This window comes from Phascolarctos cinereus, unplaced genomic scaffold (genome assembly GCF_003287225.1).
Source record: "Phascolarctos cinereus isolate Bilbo 61053 unplaced genomic scaffold, phaCin_HiC Scaffold_7;HRSCAF=346, whole genome shotgun sequence".
Lineage (NCBI taxonomy): Eukaryota > Metazoa > Chordata > Mammalia > Diprotodontia > Phascolarctidae > Phascolarctos > Phascolarctos cinereus.
In genome coordinates, this window is record NW_027556180.1 from 119,307,627 (window position 1) to 119,332,979 (window position 25,353).

Here is a 25,353-nt window from a genome sequence, read left to right on the forward strand (position 1 = left end):
ATTAATTGCTTTATAACAAACTATAGTTTACAACTTTCAGAAGTTATAGCAGATGCTTGCTTCATTCCTATATACAGCTTACTTGATGGTAATATAAGGCATTTCTATTTAAAATAAGGTTTTGCTCAAGAGAATTATTGAATTCTCATATAACGAGTTAAGAATTCTTCTTAAAATCACAGTGTATCATTTTTGATTGGTAAAATATCTCTCTAAAGGCAAAGGTGATTAGATTCATATGTAATATGTGTCAGTTAAAATGTAGAGCATATTTAACTAGTGAATAACCTTAAAATATTTTAAGAGTTCCAAAGGAATAGCCCAACAATATGGATTTTAACAAATTTATCAAATTAAGATTTGATCTGATCAAGATATCAAGAAGATTTCAGTTTCAAACTGAAATGGGCTTCAGAGGAAATGCAAATTCTTGACCTAGATTAGGATTTGCCAGGATTGAGGATACCATAAAATAGGTGGAAAGATGTAAGAAGACATGAATGACATTGAAGTATCCTATATGGGAAGTTGTTTGATGGAAGCAGTCAGTCAGGGAGGTAGGTCAGTTCTAAGTCAGTCAGACTTAGTATTTAGTCAGACAGCTAGATGTCCAGGCAGTATATATTAAACTTCCTCCCTCACCCTCCACTCCCACCCCCCACTGGAATGCATAGTCTCAGAGCATAGCCTGGACAAAGTAGGCTGTTATCTAGACAGCATATGAGAAGTACCTGTAAACGCTTGGGCTCAAATATCATTTCCTCACAAGATTACAGAATCCCTGAATTTCAGAGTTATAAGAGACCTCAGTGACCATCCAGTCCAACCCACACTCAGAAGGATCCCCCCACTTTAACATACTTAACAAGAGGTCTTTGAGTTGCGAATCCCATCTTGAAGACCTCCAGTGATGGGGAACCCACTGCCTGAGGCAGGCCATTCAAGTCTGGGATAACTTTAATTGTTAGCCAGTCCTGACTTCAAAACTAAATTTCTCTCTTCAGCTTTCTACCCCAGGAGCTGAGAAGAATAACTCCATTCCCTTTTCCACATGTTGGCTGTTTAAATATTTGAAGATTGTATCATGTCCTTTTTCTTTCCCACCTTAATATTCCCTTTCTCAGTCTAAATATCCCTTGGAGTTCAAGGTAGCATACTTTTTCTCAATGCTGTTGTTGCTGAGTTGTTTCATACTCTTCCAGATCCCATTTGGGGTTTTCTTGGCAAAGATACTGGAGTAGTTTCCCATTTCCTTCTCCTGCTCATTTTATAGATGAGGAAACTGAGGGAAACAGGGACAAGTGTCTTGCTCAGGGTCACACAGCTAGTATGTGAAACCAAATTTGAACTCAGGTCTTCCTAAGACTCTAGACCTGTTGCTCTATCCACTGCAGCACCTAGCTGCCCTTACTTTTTTCTTACCTGGCCTGAAACTTGAGAATCATTATAGTCAGCTAAGGTGAGGTGTTAGAGAAATTTATTACCAAAAACACACTTTAATTTGGGAGGGGATTGAGGTCCTGGTTTATCTCTTATTAGCAGCACAGATCATTAAATTACCAACCTATCACCTTGGAAGACAGAGCAAACAGGGTCCTCAAAAGGATGAATCCTTAGCATTGGGAAAAGATTCAAACATTTCTGGGCCAGGACCTTTATAGAGAAGGAACCAGTGCAGATTACTCCCTAGGTAAGATAAACCCTGGTGAGGCAAGACAGTGTGTGGTGTTTGGGGTTGGGTTTTTTGGCGAGTTTTTGAATAAGGGGAGAGGAATAGCTTTTCCGTAAAGGAGAAAAGCCCAGAGCTAGGGAGGAGTCAGGATGTGGGAAGAGCTGCAGCTGAGTGATGGGAGAACGTTTGGGCCTGGGGGAATATAACATTTTGTAGCTAGCCAAACCTCAGATCAAGGACTTCATCTCTGGCCTCACCCCCACGATTTTCATTCTTCTCCCTCCCTAACTTCTTTCCTCCCTTAACTATTCTCATCCTCCTTTCCCATCTCCACTGGACTTGGAGAAAAGTGTATATATTACTCTAGAAAAATTTATTGGGTCAGCAGACCCACAGTACCAACCTCCTCTTCCCAAGACCCTAGGAAATTTCACAATTGTTTAAGAGAATGGACAGGGGCTTGTAGAGAGAGTGTTAACCTTTGCCTGTTTTCCTATTTTGCTTCAGGGTTACCTGGTAAAAAAAACAGGAACATCAATGTCCTATCAACAGGAGGTTATCACTCACTTTCAAAGGCCCAGGGAAAATGACTCTATTTGTTCTCAGCATCTATAATTGGTGACTCCGTTCCAACTCAGATGTTTAAGGCAGACTTCAGCAATTTTGAACACACAGATTTTTTGAGTGTACTTAATTGAAAATGAAAGCCAGAGGTTTAGGCAGATTTTCAGTCCGGAGAAAGAAAGAAGATATAATATAAACATCTATTTCCTTTGCTAAATTAAGGGGAGGGGAGGAATGACATGTTGGTATTATTATAATGTCATGCTTGTGGTAAATATTTTCTTGTTGTTTGCCATTAGATTTTGTAAGTTGTTGTTGTTCAGTCATGTTTGACTTTTCATGACCCCATTTGGGGTTTTCTGGTCAAGGATACTGGAGTGGTTTGCCATTTCCTTCTCCAGCTCATTTTACAAATGAGGAAACTGAGGCAAATAGGGTTAAGTGGCTTGCCTAGTGTCACGCAGCTAGGAAGTGTTTGAGGCCAGATTTGAACTCAGGAAGATGAGTCTTCCTGACTCTAAGCCCAGCATCCTACCCACTGTGCCACCTAGTTGCCCTTGCCTGGCACATAGCAGATGACACATACTTGGTAATTGACTGGAAAACAGAATTATTTGAAGAAGGCTTATTGTACGAATTTACAAAATGGTTCCCAGGAACAGCTTCAACCTTTCCAGTCTTATCATACCTCCCTACCCTGTACTCTGATCCAAGGAAACTGGCTGTCCCACACATAAGATATGCAGTCTTTTTGCTCTGGGCATTATCTCTGGCTGTCTGCCTTACCTGGGACACTACCTCCTCAAGTCTGGTTATTGGCTTTGAATGCTTCCTGTAAGTACCAACTAAAATCCCATCTTTTACAGAAAGCCTTTTCCAACAACTAATTCTAATACCTTTCCTCTGTTAATTATTTCCTATTTATCATCTGTTTGCATGTTTTCTGCCCCATTAGAATACGAGAATCCTGAGAGTATGTACTCTTCGCCTCTTTTTGTATCCCTCATGCTTAGCAGTGCTTGATAAATGTTGATTGATTGATTGATTAACTGATAGGAAACTAACTATAGTCAATTCTGCTATAATGCTCACTTTGAAAAACATTAAGTTGTTCTAGTGCAATTGCTACATAAGGGAACAATTTGATCATATCCAAATTTTGTGTTTACTTTTGTGTGATTTCATCTGTGAGAATGGCAAGAAACAGAAAATTGCTCCAATTCGCAGTAACTCACAAGCTGTAACCCTTCCAACAACCACTTCCACAAGCAAACTTTGGGCCCTTTTCTAAGTATAGCGCCATATTTATTGTATATCTTCCAATGTTTTAGGAGCTATGGACTGAGAAAGGCTGATCCGGCCCCTTCCCCTCTTTTACCATGTCCAAGACCCTGGATTTACAGCCCACCTCAGTGGGCCTCTTGCCTGACTGAACTTTTGCCAGGCAGAGCCCTGTTGAAACTGGCAATAGGCTGAATAGCAGTCTGAGGCAACAGACATTTTTTATTTATTGTATCATTAATACATTTCTTAACAATTTAACATGCATATGAAAATGTGCTACTATTTTTATTAATTATTATTACTATCTTTTTTTTCTTGTGTATGTCATTGTCTCTAATCTCATTTCCTCCATATGCTCTAGGGTTTTTATTGAGAGATTTTGCATAGTGAAATGATTTTTAGGAAAGGATTATATCATCTGAAAATCTAACAAAGATGCCTTTTATGCTTTCATCCAAGACATTGATAAATAATTTGTTCAGAATAGGGCCCAGGACCAATTTCTGGGTCACTCTACTAGTGAGATCTCTCTGAAGTCGGGTGATCTGACTTAAAGCATCCACTAATGCTTTAAAATAAATTTGTACTAGATTAATTGTAGTAATATCTACATACATTTAAAAATCATAAGATGAATACATGGAAGACATTACTCAATTTTCAGAATAAGTAATTCAAGATAAGAAATAAACATATTTTAAAGCATTAATGAATTCATAATAACTTTTGGTCATCATACATATTTGATGAATCATAGGATACTAATAGTCAAATAACTATTGTGTTGGGGGATACTGGAAATGTTTTTGAAATTTAAAAAGAGTTGTCCTGTAGATACTGGAGCAAGGACTCATTATATGACAAAACTTCTCAGAAAACTGGAAAGCAGCCTAGCAAAAATAGGGATAGAACAATATCTCACACCGTATGTCAGCTTAAGCTCCAAGTGGATATATGGGTAGGGCATAAAATATAAAATCATAAGCAAATTAGATAAGCAAGTAAATGATTACCTTTCAGATACACAAGCTAATCTTGACCTTTCTTCCAGTCTAGTCACTTCTCTTGGATTTCCATTTCCTTTGGACTATTTTTGTTCAACCTTTCCAAGTCACAGAGTGATTCTCCCTTGATAGAAAAAACAAAACAAAGTCAGAGTTGAATAGTTCTTTCTACTTTATATCAATCATCTTCATAATCTTACCTATTCTATGCAACTGCCTTCTTCTTTCTTTAATTTTTCTCTTGCCCCCAACATACTTTAAAATAAAGAGTCTTTCAAAATTATTATTATTTTACTCAGCATTTGCAGCATCACTAGTTTCAACTCCTACTGACGTCTGGTATTCCTTATACTATGCTTATGGGATTTTCTTACTCTTTTGTACTCATCCTCATTTATCATTCTTTCTTTTCCTTTTTTTTGCTGTCATTTTACATATTGATAAGTTCCTTGAGAATCTACATTTGTCACTTCAGACAAGATCCCTATTTTCTTCATCATTGGAAAAATTTGCTCTAGTATTGTCAAAATTTCATTTCTGAGAGTAGTTCTTTTATGAAATTCTGTTGTACAGTTTTAAATTATGGGATTCTATTTAGCTTTTCCTGAACTGTATTATGTGTATGTGGCAGACTGTCTATTTCCTCTTTTCTATCACAAAATAAAAGGTGAAGAGGTAACTTCATCTTATTGACTAGAATCACATCATTATAGAATTTTCCATTATCATTCCATCCACCTTTGATAGCAGTAAGACTTGTTCAGCTTTTCTACTTGTAGAACATCTCCAAAAAATGAACATATTGTGGAAGTTCTTCCATACTGCTATGTCATACATTTGTCCCAGATTCATGCTCTGTCTCCTGAGGTCTCCATCTCCTCTTCGGGTCATCTGTGATATATTTCTGCCAAAATGTCATTTCCCTCAGTCCTTTAGTGATCCTCACCCAGTTGGTCTTTACTATGTTTCCTCTTCTCAAATTTGCGTGTTTCCTCATATGATTATTGTCTTAATAAAGAATGCTATTTCACTACCTCTTTTATCTAGTCAATTTTTTTTTCTGTAGAAGACAGTCTTTAATAGCCAAATTCTAGTTATAGTTCACATCCCATCAAGTCTTAGTGATCTCTATGAAGTGGCAATTACTTTTTTGCTTTAACTAGTTCACACAATTTCTTATGCATACACTACAAATTTGCAAATAAACATCTGCAATCATAAATTTTCTTACTATTTTCTTGGATATTGTCTCTTGTGAATTACTATTCATCTACATTGGTATTCTGCATTCCATGTCATACCTACAACTCTCTGTGGCATATACCTGGGTGAATGTATTTGTCTAGTTTTATCCCTCCTCCTCCTTTTTTAGTTTAAATTCCTTTTGACTATATGATAAGTCTCCAAGCAAATGGTTAAATGAAAGAATAGTTTTTAGTGAGCAATTTCAACTTGGAAAGAATTCCCAAGAGGAGTGACCTAAGTGTCTCTTCTTGGAATTGTGTTTTTCAACATTGATTTGAAGGAAGATTGATGAAATGATTAATTTGAAAAAGAAATGAGACTGGGAGGGATAGATAACAAGATGTTATCTTGGTTAACAGAAACTTAACAGATTTTTGATGAGTGATTTTTGACTGAAAATTAAGGAAGGTTTCGTGGAAGATGTAGTTGAATTTAAAGCATGACCACAAAATAATCCAGACACTCCATTCCAGAGACAAAGTGATCTATGCATGCTTGGCAAGTGCCAAGACTGGCAAATTAGCACTCATGGGCAAAACTTCAGTCAGTGGAAGGTAGTACAGCATATATAGCTGGAATAAGTCCTTTATACAGGATTTTAGCTTCCAGCAGGCAACACAGAGGGATTATTATGGCTGCAGTAGCCAGAGCTGAAGAAAGTAGACCTTTATGCAACCTGAACCTTTCTTAGGGACTAAATGCGTTGCTAGAGAATCATTGCTATATGGCTTTAGATGACTATGATGTGTTACAAAGGACACGTGCATCAGTTTTTTTTTTAAATAAAATTTACTGTTTCTACTTTGTGTCCACTGTGCTCACAAACAAGGGAGTAACATTAGTCTATTTGTCTCAGACCCTGTTAGCTGCTCCCGGGCAAGGTAGTGTGATCAGTACTCTGGGTCTGAATTGATAAGTTAGGAAACAGAGAGGAAAAACTACTAACAAAGGAAAAGACTGGGAGTCTTGAGCAAGTCTGAGTGGTGATCTTTCAGGAGATCTGTAGCAAAGTACAGGAGGAAATAGAGGTGAGTAGTGCAGGTGGTGCTATCTAGAGTGGTTAGCTACTGTTGATGTCCAATCAAAATATTTTTATCAGGTTTTGGAGTGGAGATTAACAAGAGGTTGTAATTTTTGATAGTATTTTATGGTTTGGGAAATGCCATCTTCACAACAACCCTGTGAGGTAAAGTTGTAAATGATATCATCCCATTTTACAGATGAGGAAACTGAGACTCACATAGTCACACACTGGGATGGGTTAGAGATGGAATCTGAATAAATATCTCTTGATTGCAAGTCCCATGACCTTTCCAAAATACCACACTGAGCAGAAAAATGAACCACTCCATGAATTTAATTTGGGCCCTTCCTCCCACAGAGGTCTCTGATGAAAGGGTTCCATTTCTTTTGTCCTTTTTATCTCAGACTATTGCAATAGCCTTCTGGTTGGTCTCCCTGACTCAAGTCTCTCTCCATTCCAATCTATCTTCCACTTCTCTGTTAAAGTGCCTTTTCCAAATCACAGGTTAATTCCAGCAATTCCCTGTTAATTCCAGGATCAAATATAAACTAGTTATCTCTTCCATACGTGACTTTCTCCATCATGGTTTTGATATATCACAGGTCGGCAGAAGAATTTAAATAAGAGTTTTTCAGGAAGTTTTGTGGAAGCTGTGGATGACATGAAAAAGCCAGCACATGACACAGAAAAAGTTTAGAAACTCAGAAATGCACACAGTATTATATAATATCGACACATTTTGTCTTTTAATACCATAATAATTCAGACTTCTCTGACATGAAGAGTGGGCCCAAAATTTTTACACAGATTTTCCAGATTGTGGGGGCACCTTGCCCCTAACCCCTGCAATGTGAAGGGGATAACTGTACTCTGGCCTATAAAACCCTTCATGACTTGGCCCCTTCCTACCCTTTCCTGTCTTCTTATACCTTATAAGCCCCAAGCCCTCACCATTAGGGTCACTGAGATACAATGCTATCCTTGTCATTCTTCGCAGTGGCCCCTCCATCTCCAGATGGAATATTTTTCCTGACTAACCCCCATGCCTAGAATTCTCTCCTTCTTCATCTCTACCTCCTAGCTTCTCTGGTTTTCTTCAGGTCTCAGCTAAAGGCTCACCTTTTGCAAGATATCTTTCCTGATTTCCTTCAATGCCAGTGCCTTCCCTTTGTTCCTTATTTTTGATTTATCTTGTATATAATCTTGTTTGTGCAAAGCTGTTTTTTTCTTTTCTTTTTTTTGCTTGCTGTCTTCCCCTTTAGATTGTAAAACTCCTGGAGAGCAGAGATTATCTTTTGTCTTTGTTTTCTCCACTTCTATTAGATCCTCTATGATTTCTCTTGGACCCTGACATACACCTTTATTATTGGGACTGACATGCTTGGTTTCCAACAGTGGAATAATTGTCCTCCGTGCAAAAATTTTGGCTCCTGCTTAGCTGTCCCAGGTGATTCTAGCATGCTGCAGTGGTGACTTGATTTGTGTAACAGCCCTCTCATTTACCAAGTCATGCTGTCTGAGTGTAACACACTGGATTAGAAAATCTTTCATGGGAAATTAGTAGTTATGTTAAAAATAGCCTTTGATCAATGAGTTTGTCTTAGAGTTGGGCTTTACAAAAGAAGGAGGACAAAAGAACTGATACATTATTGTCTATTAAATTCCATGTCCTTCACAAAGTCTGAGAAGCTGAGAATCAAGCTGTATTGTTCTGCTTTGACTGGTCCAGGCAGTTTGTATGTAGGCAACCAAGAGGGCTCTGACTTTTTCAAATATACCCTGAAAAATAAGTTTTTGGCTTTGGTCATCTCCTCTCCATCTATCAAAATGAAACCAATAAGCAGTACCAGCTGCTCAGCAGCAGCATGAAAATGTTTGAATTTCTCCCCCCCCCCCACCCCAGGATAAACTAATATTTACCACTACGGATGCAAATCTGCAGTCTCTCCACACACAGAACTCCCATTGACTTCAATCATCTGTTACACATGTGGAGGAACTGAAGCACTGAGCTCTTTTATTAGTGAAGTTTGGCTGGTAAATATTGGATTTAACCTAAAACCCAAACCTAGAGCTATACTTTACAAATCACACTGGTGAGGAGTGGCAGGCCCCGTCCCTTATTCACTTCATGTTACTTTGAGGAAGGTGGGAGGACACCCTGGGCTTCTTGACTTTGCCATTATAATTTTAACATTTTGTTGGCAGTGCAAAAGGGGGGAGTTCTGGGGTGGGAACACGCCTGATATGTATAAAGCAAGACCTTCTGTTTGCACATAGCTGTGTAAGCAAAGTCAGTCTATGCCACAGTAAGCTACTGGGGTAGGGATCAGAACTAGGCCTAGATATAAAAATGCTCTGAAGTGATGGAATTTCCTATTTTGACCTAACAGCTTCCAAACTTGAACCCTTCCTCTCCTCTTCAGTGGCCGTTAGTGCCTTTATGCTGTCTTCCTATCCTAACCCTCATCCACAAATGATGGTGATGTTCAGTCATTTTTAAGTCATGTCCAACTCTTCATAACCTTTCTTGGCAAAGATACTGGAGTGGTTTACCATTTCCTTCTCCAGCTCATTTTACAGATGAGGAAACTGAGGTAAACAGGGTAAGTGTCTTGCCCAAGGTCATACAGCTAGTAGGTATCTGAGGCTGTATTTGAACTCAAGTCCTCCTGACTCCAGGCCCAGGAGCTGTATCCACTGCACCACCCAGATACATCATTCACACTAAGGTGAATGATTGATAATAGCTGACACCTCCTCAGGTGCAGTTGGATTTTAAAAGGGATCAAAACTTAGAGCTAAAGGGAGGAGGGCATGTAGGTACTTGGGCTTGGAGTCAGGAAGATGAGTTCCTGGCCTCAGATACTTCTAACTGTGTGACCCTGGGCAAGTCACTTAATGATGTTTGCCTCAGTTTCCTCATCTGTAAAATGAGTTAAAGAAGGAAATGGCAAACTACTCCATTATCTCTGCCAAGAAAACCCTAAATGAGGTCACAAGGAGTTGGATGTGACTAAACAACAATGAAAAGAAAGGAAATTCTGATTGATGCTATATCTGGCACCTTGGCATTTTCCCAGCTGGGCTTTCTTTCCAACCTAATCACCAATAATATCATTCATGCATCACCTGGAAGCTCTCTAAAAATGGATCTAAATGATTCCTGAAAGCCTGTCAATCAAGATTAGATTAAAAGAGAAGTAAATGCTTCTCCTTCCCCACCATTCACATCACAGGATTAGCCACTTGGAGAGAGGGTGTGAACACTATTAATGTTAGGTCAATTGGCCATCAACCATAAAGTGTCTGAGCAGGACTAGATAATCTATAAGAACTCATTGGAACTCTAAAGTAATGATCCCATGGATCCATTGTCTGCCTTGGCAGTTCACTTGACAGATAATCAAGTGAAGATATCAAGTGATATAGGATTTCTTTCTCTGTCACTCTTCCTATCTTCAGAACTCTGCCTCAGTTTCCCCAACTGTAAAATAGAGATAATAGCAGCATATACCTCTCAGGATCGTTGGGAGGATTAAATGAAGTAACATTTGTAAAGCACTTAGCACAATGCCTGGCATACAGTAGGCACTTAATAAATATTGTCTACCTTCCTTCTTTCTTGTCTTCAACTTTTATGTCCATTAGCAGCTCATTTAATATGAGTCAGTCTTGACTTTCACAAAACTCCCAGCTCAGGAAAGTATGATTGCAGAGAATAGAGGTGGTCTCATGGAAAGGATTCTGGACTTATATTCAGGTCTGACTTTAGTTTTGAATTCTAAAGTTTACTTGTTCTACTGTCTCATATAGGTAATTAACTCAGTTTCCTCCTTCATAAAATGGGTTACAGTAATTGCACTATGTACATGAGGGAAATGCTTCATAAACCCTCCAATGCCAGGTCCTATAGAGCCAACCTGTCTCCATTTTCTTATGCTGTTCTTAATTAACTCCCATTATCACCTGAGCCACCTTGTGGCAGCAAGATTGTGGTCTCTACCCTTGCCTACCTATCACAATTTCATCTAAATTTGGAGCTGAAAGTTTCTCCCTCCTTCCTTCCTCCTCTTCTCTCTGTCTCTCTCTCTCCCTCTCCCTAGAAGTTTACCTAACCAAAAGTATTTCTGTTTTTTCTTCACATGACATTTCTCCTTTCAGCACATATAATTCTGATTATAATCTACATTTATCATTGTCTCACCTACAGCTACATTATGATGACTGCTTTAATCTCTAAATAGAAACATTTTTAATAAAAGATAGCCTTGATCTCAAACCCACCTGCAGGACTCCCACCCTAGTCTGAGAGGCCTGGGTAGCACAAATGCAAAGGTTCTTTTATTCATCACTAAAACAGCCTAAGGGAGCCTCATTGATGAGCTAAGTGACAGATCAGAGAAGTAATGTGGATTCAGAAACAAATAAAAACAATGGAGAATGAAAACAGGATAATACATTCCCCCCCCCCAAATTGTTAAGTAGTCATAATTTAGTGGCATTATAAGTCATGTATAGCCTTGAATGTTTCAGAGATTAGTGGGGAAGAGAACAAGACAAGGTAAAAATTTGAAGTTTTGGAATGAAAGAGGACCATGAGCTAGCATAGGTCCCTTGGGTTATTTGGAGACATTTAATGAAATTTTGGAAGTATAGAGGTTGGCCTCCACCCGTGGTACCATCATCTATATGTGGCTCCACTAAAAAAAGTGTGGTGTGGTAGAGACTTGGATACGGAGTCAGAGAACATGAGCTTGAATCCCAACTTGCTGTATTTATCATATTTTAAGTAATTATCAATGGGCATTTATGAGTTTTTTCTACTTTAAGCATTGCTTTCATGGTAGAAAAAATAAGTAGCTGCCTTAGACTTGATTTACATTCTACATTGAATCCCTTTCTGGAAGAGATCCTATTAAAAATCTCTTTTGGGGATACGCTAGACACGAGCCAAATCTGAGCTTTGTTTAAGTGATGAGTTCCAGTGATTAGTTCTATCTTGAACACATCACTTCTTCTCTGGGTCTCAGTTTGCTCATCTTTCAAGTGACATGGTTGGAATAGATGACTGAAAGGTCCTTTCAGCTCTAAATCTAACATCCTGTATAAAGACATTCACAACAGAGTCCTGGATATTAGAGGGGAAATAAAATAAAAACCAAATGGAGTTAGTGGATGGTCAAGGTTGAGGAAGGAGAATGGAAGGAAACAGGTATTTATTAAGTGCTTACTATGTGCCAGGCACTGTGCTAAGTGCTAGGGATGCAAATATATACAAAAAGAAAGACAGTTTCTGCCTTCAAGGAGCTTACATTCTAGTAGATGAAGGCAACACAAAAAGCAGCTGAAAAGCAGTGTATACAATAGGGGGGAGAAAAAGAAAATCAGGAACAAGGTCAAAAAGAGAATGAAGGCTAGTGTACCTAGGCCCTTCTACAAAATGGAGGCCCGGTAGGAACTCATCAATAGGAGAAGGTCCATCTCCCTTTGCAGAGCTATGTTGTAGTATGAGAAGGTTGCAGATGTACTAGGCTGTTTCAGGACAAGGTGGCCCCAGGGCCTGTGGGAAGTTCTGGGATAAGCCAGCAGTACAGAAGATTTGATGTTAACATCCCAAAAGTCAGATATAGGGCCAGGAGGAGAATAAATGAAAGAGAAGACAGTAGAATGTAGAGAAAAGAGAAAATGAAGTGTCTGGGACAAGACAGTGTAGAAAATAGACGCATCTATTTTATTATTATGGGATTTTTTTATTTCTTTGATCCAGACCCATGATTTCATTAGTTTATGGATAAAACTCATAATGTAATAACTCCCTCTATGAAAGAAGACCAGCAGTTTATCTGTAGCTTAGTATATAACAGGCCTAGTCACCAAGAGGGTCAGGGCTCCCATTGAGAAAGCTGATACTATCCAGATTTATTCATGGGGTTATCTAGTCACCAAAGTGAAGGATCAGGTTTTTTTTCACATTATTCCTGGCTCATTAAGGACACCTCCCCCAGCTAGTTCCCGTACCTTTAGTAGAACTCTGGGACCAATCACTTAAAGTCTAGGTTTGGCTCATATCTATGGTTTCCTCAAGAAAGGATTAAAGGGCTTCTTCTAGAATGTACAATGTACAATGCAGATCAGGTATAGGACAGCTATTTATTTCCCCTATCACCATAAACAAAAGCTAAAAACACAAAAATTTCACAAGTCCATTGATTAATATTTAAATAATACATGATGGAGAAAATCATTACTTCTCTTATATTCTACTAGAAAGTTTGTGGTTGAAATATAAAATCGTGGAACAGCACTTTGTGGGACATGAGGGACAAACATCTCACTTTTACCTTTGTTCTGCATTGTCTATACCAGAGGCGGGGAACCTGCAGCCTCAAGGCTACGTGTGGCCCTCCAGGTCCTCAAGTGTGGCCCTTTGACTGAATCCAAACTTCACAGAATTCAGGTTCCCCACCCTTGGTCTAAACACTTCATTCAAGCTTCATGTATTCTGGCAATCCACGGCATGGTTTGAGTTTATTTTCCTGTAAAAGGTATTCTCTAAGAAGTATTGTTGTAGCCACAGAAGTTTCCTTCCTCAGGAAAGCCAGTATTTACTGAGGACCTCAGGAACTCTTGAATCCTTGGAGTAGCTACCAGGCTCAAATGATGCATTTCTTGTGATAATGTTGGATCACTTGAACATAAAGAAAGAAATACGAAGTGGAAAAGGCAACTAGGGCTTTGAGTTACTGGTTCAGAATCAGGTTCACTAACACTTGCATAGGTTCTCATTTCATGTGAATATAGTCATTGCAAATGCCAAGGTTTGGCATCTATAGTTTTCCCCTACCATGGGAAATCCAAAGAAAAGCTGTTCAAATATTAAGTCGTACATTCAGAAGAGAAGAGAATGGAAGTCAGTCTTCTCTCCTTTGAAAGCCTACTGCATGGCAGGTCCTTTCTACTCAACGGTCAGTCTACTTTGATTTAGCCACTACCCATTGTCACAAGGGCAGAGGGAGACATGAAACTCAACCATGTTTAAGCATGGCCTTTATCAAAAGATCAAAACATAATCTTGCCAGAGGTGGCCAGAGTATAGGCTGAGCATTATGTATGCTCTAGGGGAGGACTCCCAAAGCCTCATCCCCAAGAATATTCTGAGGGGTGAGCTCTAATCCATCTCCCTCCCCATTAGACTAACATTTTCGAGAGTTGCCTGGGGCCCTGAGAGGTTAACTTACTCTTGGTCACACAGCTAGAATGGATTATTGATGGGAACTGAATGCAGATATTCTTGACTCTGAGGCTAGTCCTCAGAGTGTGCCTCTGCTATGTCTATCAACAATGAATAACATTTTGTTGTTCAACAGAATAGACTTTTCATGACCCCATTTGAGACTTTCTTGGCAAAGATACTAGAGTATGTTATTTTCTTCTCCAGCTCATTTTACAGATGAGAAAACTGAGGCAAACAGGGTTAACTGACTTGCCCAAGGTCATATATCTAATAAGTGTCTGAGGCTGGATTTGATCACGGGTCTGGAACTCTATCCACTGCCCCACCTAGCTACCCAAATGAGTAACATGTAACATAGTAATTTAGAACAGGGAAGCTAGGTGAGGCAGTGGATAGAGTGGTGGGCCTGGAGTCAGGAAGACTTATCTTCCTGAGTTTAAATCTGGCCTCAGACTAGTTGTGTAACCCCAGACAAATCATTTGACTCTAATTGCCTCAGTTTCCTCATCTGAAAATGAGCTGGAGAAAAAAAATGGCAAACTACTTCAGTATCTTTGCCAAGAATACACCAAATGGGGTCACAATGAGTTGGATACAATTGAAAATGACTTAACAACAACAAGTTAATTAAAAACACACTAACACTCATAGGGTGTCACAGATGGAAGGAACCTTACAAGTCATCAAATCCAGGGGTTCTTAATGTGTGTGTGTGTGTGTGTGTGTGTGTGTGTGTGTGTGTGTGATGGAACCACTCAGCAGTGTAGTGAAGACTATGAACCCCTTCTCAGAATAATGTCTGTAAATGCATAAAGTCAAATTATATTGAAATATAGCTATCGACTTCTTTTTTAATGTTCACAGACCTAGGTTAAGAATCCTTATCTATTGTGACCTTTAGTTTTAACCAGTGAAAACTGAGATATAGCAAGTCACTTTCCCAAGGTCACACAGCTAGTTAGTGGCAAATTTATGACTCTAAGCTAGGACTTTTGACTTCCATTCCAGTTTTCTGCCTATTCCCCAAACTACCTTGCTCTAGAGCAGAATTCAGCATAAGCATAATCCATCTTGGAGCCCATACTGGAGCATTTACATGTGGAAGTGTCCTGAATCCTTGTTGTATCATGAATTCACCTAGAAAGCAGTTCTAGCATATAGGAAGCCTTAGAGCAAAGAAAGCTCCAATGTATTTGGCGTTACATGCACCCTAGACCAGAATATGTGGGACATCAAAGAATGATTAGAACAGCATAGGGTAGGGGGAAGTCCAGTTCCCACAACAAAGAAATACAGGTCAAACTCATGGTAAGAAGCCTCAAACTTTAAAAGCACATCTAATCCAAAAGAAAACCATCATTGCTTCTTTAGAGCCTAAATGCCAAAACAACCATCTTGAGAGGAGTGCAGTGCTTTCATTTCTGCCTGTTTGCTCGATGAGCTGGAGAAAAATGTATATCCCCAGTGATCTAGCAAGCCCACTGTTCAAATTGCCACAGAAATCCACATGCCATCTGTCCCTGAGAAGATACAGAAGGCTTCATTTTGATCCAAAGATTGCGCCTCATTGCTTGTCTATACAATTGCTTGTCTAGAAATATATAGCTTTTGAAAATATAGTTTTGCAAGTAGAAATTCCTACTAATGTCTTATTTAGTCACCAGGCCACTTTCAGCCATGCCTGGCACACACCAGAGAGTGAGTTTCTTGTCACTGGAGATCTTTGAGTGAAGTTTGATGACCACCTGTTAGGTTTGCTATAAAGGAAATTCCTGTTCAAGTAGGGGATGGTTTGATGATCTCTGAGGTCTCTTCCAATATGGAGTTTAGTTTTTGTTTTTTAATTAAAATTTTATTAATATCTTTTGTGTTTATTTCACCTATATTTCTTATTGTTGAGGTAAGGAGGGAGTGCCTTCCAGTTGTAGGTGACCATAAAAGGTGGGAGATGAAATATTATATATATAAGGAATGGCTAGCAAGCCAATTTGACAGGAGCAGAGAGCATGTGAAGGGAAGTGATAGAAAATTACACTAAGGAGGTAGATAAGAGCCACAGTCACAAAGAGCTTTAAATATCAATCAGAGGATCCTTGGGTGGAAAAAGCTCCTAAAACCAGATTAAAGAATGCATTAATTGCTCACATACCAAAGACCTGCATGGTTTAGTGGCAAAAGTACTTAGCTCTTGAGTCAGAAGATGTGGGTTCAAATTTTATCTCTGATGCTTACCACCCATGCAAGTCAGCAGCTAGGTGGCTCAGTAGATAGAGCTTTGGACCTGGAATCAAGAAGACCTGTTCAAATCTGGCCTTCGACACTTGCTAGTGGTATGACCCTGGGCAAGTCACTTAATCCACATCTGTGAAATGGGGATAATAACAGCATCTTCCACACAAGGTTAAAATAAAGATCAAATGAGATAATTATTCGTTAAAGTGCTGAGCACAGTGCCTGGCTGCTGACTTGTGTGGGTGGTAAGCATCAGAAATAAAATTTGAACCCAGGTCTTCTGACTTCAGAAAACAATATTTGTTAGAGTGCTAAGCACAGTGTCTGGCACATAGCAGACACTATATAAATGACAGCTTTTATTACTATTACTATTAAACTTCCCTAACCCTCAGCTTCCTCATTTGTAAATCCAACAACTTGTTCATTGAAATTGACCTTTGTTGGACTGGTCACCTGATGTTCAGAAATGATGTTAGAATAAGTTAGACAAAAGAACTTCAGTCCGCTTAATTAAAGCTGCTTAGCTGAGCAGGATCAGCCTGGTGACCTGTTTTAGCCTGAAGCCAACAGTGAAGAAACAATTTATAGCAGAGAGAAAGAGGTGATGGTGAGGTACACTTCAGAACAGTGTCTCACTTTGAATAAGGTGGCTTTGCTATCAACAGGACTAGAATGAAGAATCCAAACAGCAACAGGGGATGTAGGATGCAGCCAGAAGCAATATGACACCATTGAAATGCTTTATGGCATTTGGTGTAATAGAGGTTAAAGGTGATGCCTTGCATATTTTATGGTTCCTATAAAGAGTTTTTTCCACGTACGAGGGAAATGGGACAGACACAAAATTATATAGATTTTTACTTCTGTACAACATAATTTGTTATAGGGCAGAATTAGATATATGGTAGGTTGTTTTCATTCCATTTTAAAAGATAAAGTGGTGGAGCAACTAGGTGGTGCAGTGGCTAGACCACTGGCCCTGAAGTCAGGGAGACCTGATTTCAAATCTGGCCTCAGATACATAATAGTCACTAGCTGTATGACTCTGGGCAAGTCACTTAACCCCAACTGCCTCATGAAATGAAAAAAAAAAGATGAGGTGGTTCAAGTAACAGTATATGGTTAAAATCCAGCTTATTATATATGTCTATACATATACACACAAACATACATATACCTGTCTCTGAAAATGTTTGTATATGTGTATATACTATATATGTGCATGTGTTTATACATATATATATGTACATACTGTACATATGTATATATACATATATAAACAGATACATAATTACATACAGAGGGGTGTGTGTGTGTGTGTGTGTGTGTGTGTGTGTGTGTGTGTGTGTACGTATGTATTAATAGCATTGAATTTCTAATCAGGGAATCTTGGTTCCACTTGTGATTCTGCCACTTACTAGCTGTATGACCCTGGATGAGTCATTTAACTTCTCAATGTAGAACTATAGCTAGGGTGTGGGTAATCAGAGCATTGTCTCAGGATGGGAAATGTAATGCGGAACAGCATTCCCATCCTGGAAGGCCTTCCTTACCTTCCTATGCCTGTGATAGCAATGGCAGCGGTTTCATCCTGGGGGCACTCTGTCTGCTACTGCCCTGTTGGGGTTGATTTTATCCTGGGACTCTTCCAATAACCACCTTCACCTCGTGGAAGCAGCATGGGTAGTCTGATTTTGCAGATCCCTTGTCCTTCGCCCATCCTATTCCCACGGCAGCGCAGGGAGTCCGGGGCACTTCTTTCTCTGTCTTTCCCTATCCCCATGGCAGTACAGGGAGAGTGGGACACTTCTTCCTCCATCTCTCTCCCTCCTTAGTCTAGATTGGTCCCTGGGCAAGGGGTGTGTGTTGTGTGTGTGTGTGGGAGTCAGAAGGGAGCTAGCCTATGCTTTATTCCCACTTTAATTCCTACTTATGCCTCCAACCCTGGGCTGGAGGAGCAAGGGCTGGGGTGGATGACCTCTAAGGTCTGTTCTAGCTCTAAATCGGCGATGAGCCTGGACTAGTCATTTAATCCATTCCAGCCTCAGATTTTTATCAATAAGGAGGTGGACTGGAGATCTTCTAAGGTCCACTCTCACTCTAAATCTATGAGGCAGTGGGGTGGCACAGTAGGTAGAATGCTGAACACAGAAATAAAGAAGATCAAATTTGACCTCAGATATTTATTAGCTATGTGACCCCTGAGCAAATCACTTAATCTCTACCTGCCTCAGTTTTCTTGTCTGTAAAATGAGGCTAATAATAACATCTATTTTGTTTTCAATATATTTTATTTTTCTCTAAATACATGTTAAAATAATTTTTAAAACATTTTTAAAGTTTTGACTTCTAAATCTTATTCCTCCCTCCCTCCATCCTCTCCCTTCTCCCCAAGACAGTAAGTAATCCAATGTAGGTTATACATAACAGCACCTATTTTCAGTAACAGCACCAAATGCCTTCCAGAGTTGTTCTGATGATAAATGAAATAATATTTATAAAATGCTTTGTAAAACCAACACTAGGTATGATTATGATGTTGGTGATCTTATGATCTAAGAAATTACAAGTGTTTATGGCCAATATGTGGAAACTAGGATATCTATCTGAGAATGGACTCATCGGTCACACCCAAATAGATAGAAACAACAAGGACAATCTAAAAGTGTCTGGAGTATCCCTGTACTTTGAAAAGATGTCTAATAAGGGTGTAAATGTGGTTAGTTGTTTCAATTCTTCAAATGCGTTGCATTCTCATCCATACAGAAGTTTCTTCTGACAGTAAAGAAGTTAACTTCAGTGATGATAGGTACTAGAAATAAATGAGACTTCCTTGGAAATGCTCATGAGACATTTCAGTTTTGACAGCCCATCTCCAATAGATCCCAACCAGATCCCAACAATGTATGTAGTAAGTGCCTAATAAATGCTTGCTGACTGACTGAGTAATGCTATAGAGGGAGTCGTGTTTGCATTATCATCTGGGGCAGCTGGGTGGTACAACGGCTAGAGCACTGGACTTACTCGCTTTGTGACTCTGGTCAAATCATTTCAACTCTCTCAATCTCATTTTCCAGTAAATGAGAATACTATGTAATGAGAATAATAATAGTACCTAGCTCACAGGGTTGTTGTGGAGATCCAACAAGACATATAAAGCACTTTGCAAAATTTGAAGTGCTATGTAAATATCATCACCATCATCATCATTATAATCTCAGTTACAAAATCACAGAATTTCGGAGTCACAGCTACTTTAGAGACCATCTGCTCGAAGTGCATCTGAACAAGCGTTCCATCTATAATATTCCTAACAAAGTGGACATGTGGACTACACTTGAGTTGTAATGAGATTATCTTCTGAGGTAGCCTGTTGCATTTTGGGATAGTTCTAATGGTTAAGAAGTTTCTCTTTACACTGAGTCACAATCTGATGCTGTGCAGTTTCTATTGGATCTTGCTGCTAGTTCTATCCTATGGGGCCAGCCAAGACCTATCTAATGTCTCTTCCACATGGTAACCCTTCAATGCTTGAAGGTAGCAATCTTGTCCTCCTAAAACTTTTCCTCTTAAGTCTAAATATCCGTATTTCCTTCAATCAATAGTCATATATGATGGACTCTAGGCCACTCAGCATCCTGATTATTTCCCCCAGCTGTGTTACAATTACCTTCATGTTGAAGATGAAGAAACTGGGATTCAGAGGGGTTGCCTTGTCCCAAGGCAGATGGTCAGAAGTGTCAGAGTCAAGACTCCAACTCAAGTCTTTGGATGGTAATCTCTTTTTCCAGCAACCGATTAGCTAGTTCCAGCTGGGTCAGGAACTAGTTTGTTTGCTTATCTGAATTCCAAATCAATGGTGTTCTGAACACTTTCCATGTTCCTTTCCATTTGGGCATGGCTGAACAGCCTATTAGAAGACTGTTATGTCTAAAAGCAAATGAGCTGGTTTCCACAAATATGCCTGATTTGAATTTGATAATTTCCTTCCTGCTGTCTATTGCTGCACTTTGCATCAAATGCCAAAGATAAGAACTTGGCTGTCCATCACATTTCCAGGTGCTATTTGCCAAGCTTTTCTCATTGCCTTATTGGCTGTGCTAACAATATGTCTCCATTCCATGGCAAAGTGGCCGGTCAGCTACCCTTGTTTTCTAACACCAACGTGATACTATGCATTAGAATATCTTTAAAAAAGCATTTCTCTTGCATAATCTGCTTCAGAGCCATCTCACTTTGGGTCACCCTAAAGTAGCTGGCTGGGCACCCTACTCAGCAGGTATTCTATCTGGTTCGGCTGTGTGGTGGTAAATGCCACCCAGTGCCTTCCTATGGAGGCACTGGGTGCATTCTAGGACTTTGTTGCTCTTGTCATTGAATGATAAGTATGGTAGCTCTCTGGGGATTCTGACAAGTTGCTTAATTAGAGCAAGCCATAAAGAAGGCCATACAGCTGCACGAGCTTTTAGTTAAAGTGGAATTTAATACTTTTGTAGTGGGTCCTTATGGGCACATAAAACTAAACTCACCAGGACTGTAACTGACCTGACAGTGAGGGGAATAATGGAAGCTGGAAACTTCAAGTAGGGAGTTGGAGGCTGCCCATAACCACAGACAGCTATACACACTGCCCATATGGTTACTCGTCTTCCTCATCATTGTCCAATTTAGGTTCATGCACTGCCAACAGACTGACTCCTGACTTTCTGATTCTTGATCTCCAGCTTAATTCATCTGGTTTCCTTTCATGTGCATTTTGACAGGCTTGCCCAACCTGCCCTCTTATTATTTGATCTTGCTATCTGTTTCTTCCCACTCCCAAGGCAGTCTAGTGTATTGGATAAGGGACTGGATTTGGAATTTTAAAACTTGGGTTCAAATCTTGGCTTGACCACTTACTATGTGACTGTGGACAAGTCACTTTAATTCTCTAGGCCTTTATTTTCTCAGCTGTAGAAGAAGGGGTTGGACTAAACCTTTACAATCTCTTCAAAATTTAAGTTGGCTATCCTTGGCTTTGGGGTCTCAGAGTTCTCTCCAGTATTAGATTCCATGTGTGTATATGTTTGATAAATGAAGACTTCTTTAAAACTTGAATTTTAATTAAAGCACATTTCTGATCTTGCTAAAGAGAATCCAACAAACTTAATTATGTTGAAAAGGATTATAGCTATTTTGGCCTCCCCCCATTCATTAGAAATTGACTATTTGTTTTCTATATACAACTTGAAAAAAAATCTAGCATGCTCCATTTTAGTACATCAGACTCAAAACCAAGCATGCTTTTGAACTGCTTCAAGACTAGATTATATTCCTTACAAATGATCACAATCATTATCATCCTTTATGTCATGGTATCTATTCCATCTGCCTCCCTGTATCTAGCAGCTCTGCTTTCCTCCCAGCATCAGGTCCTCAGGTTACCAGCTGAATTGCTCACAAGAGTGATATTAATAAATAAATATTAATTCACATTTACATAATGCTTCAAAGTTTACAAAGCACTTTCCCCACAGCTGTCCAGAGAGAAAATGCACATATTGTTATAACTCTTTTACAGATTAGGATCCCAGAGGACCAAGGACACATGCCTAGTTAAGTTTCAGAGACTTGATGTGACAGAAACCCAAGTCTTCCAAATCAAAGTCCAGTGCTCTTTCCATGGCATATCACAGCCTCACTCACCTTAATGTTAATTCCTTTGTCTCCTCTGACAGTGACCTGTCACTGAGATGTGGTAAAGAACTGGGTTAGTCATATTCCGGGAATGTTTCACTGATGAGAGTTACCAACAAGGTCACAGTGTCCTTGCCAGCAAAGCTATAATGAACCTAATGTACCAAAATTGGTCTGTTGGTCTGATACTCTCCATCCCCCAGTATGTGAACTAATTAAATATTTTGATTCTCTTTGAAAAGGAAGCTACTTGCAGAGGTACTGTACCCTCTGCTAGGTTGCGATGTCTGTAGAATATCTAGCAATCAAAATTGGAGAAGACAGTAAAAGAAGATGGATCTGTGGAGTAGCAAGAGACTATGATGCTACTCCTGAGAAAATTGAGTCCTTTGGTGACAGTCGAGTGCAGCTGATAAAACCTGGGTGAGGGTGGGGGCAGGGTGAGAATATCCATTTTCATATTCATAGATGGATTAGGTAAGAAGTAGTTATGGTTGGGTTCTTTGTTTCTCATATCAACTCTAGCTATTCATAGATGTTTGCATGGTTCAATGGTTCAACTATAAACATTTCAGCTGATGCTGGACAGACAAGCGAGATGGTCACATAGCTGAGTTCTAAATGGGTGAATTCTGTGCCATTTATATTCAGGAAGAAGCTGGGTGGCAATCTATGAGGGATGCCTTCAGAGGAACTTTTATACAAAGTGAGAAGTTGGAGTAAGCAATCTCTAAAATCTCTTCCAACTCTACATCATTCCATGAATTTCTAAAATCAGTCAGTTTACTGTTACGGGGAATAAGCTAAATTTTTGAAACTTTTACTCATGTAATACCTTAGATTTATCTTTACCTGCATTATTAGATATAATGTATCATTTTACATTTGGTTTAGGGCAATGAAGAATTATTGGCCATGTAAAACAAATAAAATATTCACAAGATTTTTTTTTATATCTGTTCATGCAAAATCATTTTTTGCATGTATTCAAACTCTTATAAAACGTTTGTCGGTTAAATTTCCTCTTTGAACAACTTTTATTACTCCTGATTCTATTAGACAGTAAAGGTAATACATTCAAATTTCTTTTTCTAGGTCAGCACTTTTGGATAACTTTTTGAATGCCTATAAAGAACAAAACAAAACAAAAACTATTTTCTAAGAAGTAGAAAGTTCCAGGAAGCCTTTACATAGAAGTTTGGTGATGAACTCTAGGGGGGAATTTGTTTTCTTTATTATATTTTGCTATTCCTTTTAAACATTTAAAAAATTGAACAATATGTTACTGCCACAGCTAAATTCCTCCAGAGAAGTAAGTATCATTTCCATTCTACATTGTATCTAAATGTCATTTCCATTTACTTTGAGACAAGGGAGACATGGTATGGTTAAGTATTTTGCTGCAGATGAATCACTGGTGGTCATTATTAGAATTCAGGGCTACTTCATGGCTAGCCTATCATTTAGACTGCTGACACAATCACAAGTGTATACCAATGGCTATTTTAGGAGACAGAGAAAGCAAGAGCGAGAGAGAGAGTTGGGGGGGGGGTGGATTACGAAATGAAGATTTTCTTAGTTAAAAAAACAACATGAAAATGTTACTAAATCTCTACCTGTATGAAGTCCCAGGGAAAAGACTTCCATCATGTATCCTGATGCATTTAAGAGCGCTCACTATACCAATGTGACCCCAGAGGAAAGCACAACTATGTAATACTAAAGATTTGAAGGAAAACCTGGGAGACAATGCTCTCAAAAGTCCCATTGGTAAGGTGTCTTCTTCCTTCCCCTATGAAGACTTTAGCTAGCCAAACTTCCCTTAATACACAGAAAGGGCTCCGAACTGGGAATCGGGATACTAGGCTCTGGCACAAACTCATTGCATAAAGTTGGGAAAAACCACTTCACTTCTGCAGGACTCAGTTTCCTCATCTTTAGAATGAAGAAGTTGGACTAAATAAGTTCTAAGTTCCCTTTCAATTCAGAAGTTGTTTGAGTAGTATTGACTTAATACATTGATTTTAAGACAATAAGACATTTTTTCTGTAAATATAGTGGATTCAAAATCATATCATATAGTTATAGAACTTTAGAGCTAGGAATGACTTTACAGATGATATAATGGAAACCCTTCATTTTATCAGTATGAAAATTGAGTCTCAGAATGATAAAACTACTTTTCCCAGGTTATATATTGAGTTAGTAGCAAATTGATTTTTGTTTGCTGGTGAAGTTAGTGTTAGCACTGAATTTTCAAATGTAGACTCCTTTACATTAATTTGGAAAAAAAAGTAATACAGTACAATTTCAAAAAATAAAGAATCAATGTTCCATATTGAAGCAGAATATATTTAACCATTACACAAGCATTAGGTAGCTCAAAGAAGATAACATTTATAACTCTTGACATAGATTCTTGAAAAAATATTCACTCAGCAAGTAAAATATTAGGTGCTTATATGCCCAATGCAAAAAAAATTGAAAGAAGTGTAATTAGCTGACAGGTAGATATTTGATTTGCTTCATACTATCATACTATAAATTTGCTTGTAATTTTATCTTAGAAAAATTGCTCATGTAGAAAAGCAAGAAGCATTCTCCTCTTCAAGTATACTTATACCATTTTAAAACAAATATTTCATTTCTTTATCATCATCCTTATTAGTATTTCATCAAAGTTCTTAGAACCAAGAGTATTTGGAATATCTCTCTTGGAAGACTCGTGCATGTCTTGTGTGGACATTCTGTGTCTCCTGTAGATTTAAATAAAGTTTGCTCACATCTTGAGCCATCTGTGGATTTCAAAACCAGAAGTTCTAAAATGAAATTGACTCACTCCCAGATTAGTCCACATAGATCACAACTGTGCTTTGGTAACAAAGAATTTGACTTTTTTCTTTTATATTTTGCACTGATAAGTTTTCACAAAATAATTCTTTCCATTCTGTCAAAAAAGCAATGGGAGAAGTGGTGGCCTTCACAATGAGCTGTGGCCAGCAAAGACATAGCAAGGCCATAGAAAATAAGACATAGGGATTATGTGAGTACTAACTATTACTGGGAAATTACTGGAGTAGATAATTGGTTAAGGAGGGAATATGTTAAAAAGTGGCTGCCACTGACATTAGTTGGATATCTCAGAAGGCCAGCCTTTGGTCAAAAACAATCCATTAAGCAATAAAGAAGTATTTATTAAGCATCTACCATGAGTCAAGCATTGGGGATACAGCAACAACAAAAAAGAATCTTTACTTTCAAGGAGATATGTACAAATATAAATTCATCCAAAATACACAAAAAGCAAATTACTTTATAAATTTCAACATTAATTTTTATAAGTTTTTGGGTTTCAAATTTTTCTCCCTCCTTTCCTTCCCTCCTCCTTCCACCACCCCCATGATAGCAAGCA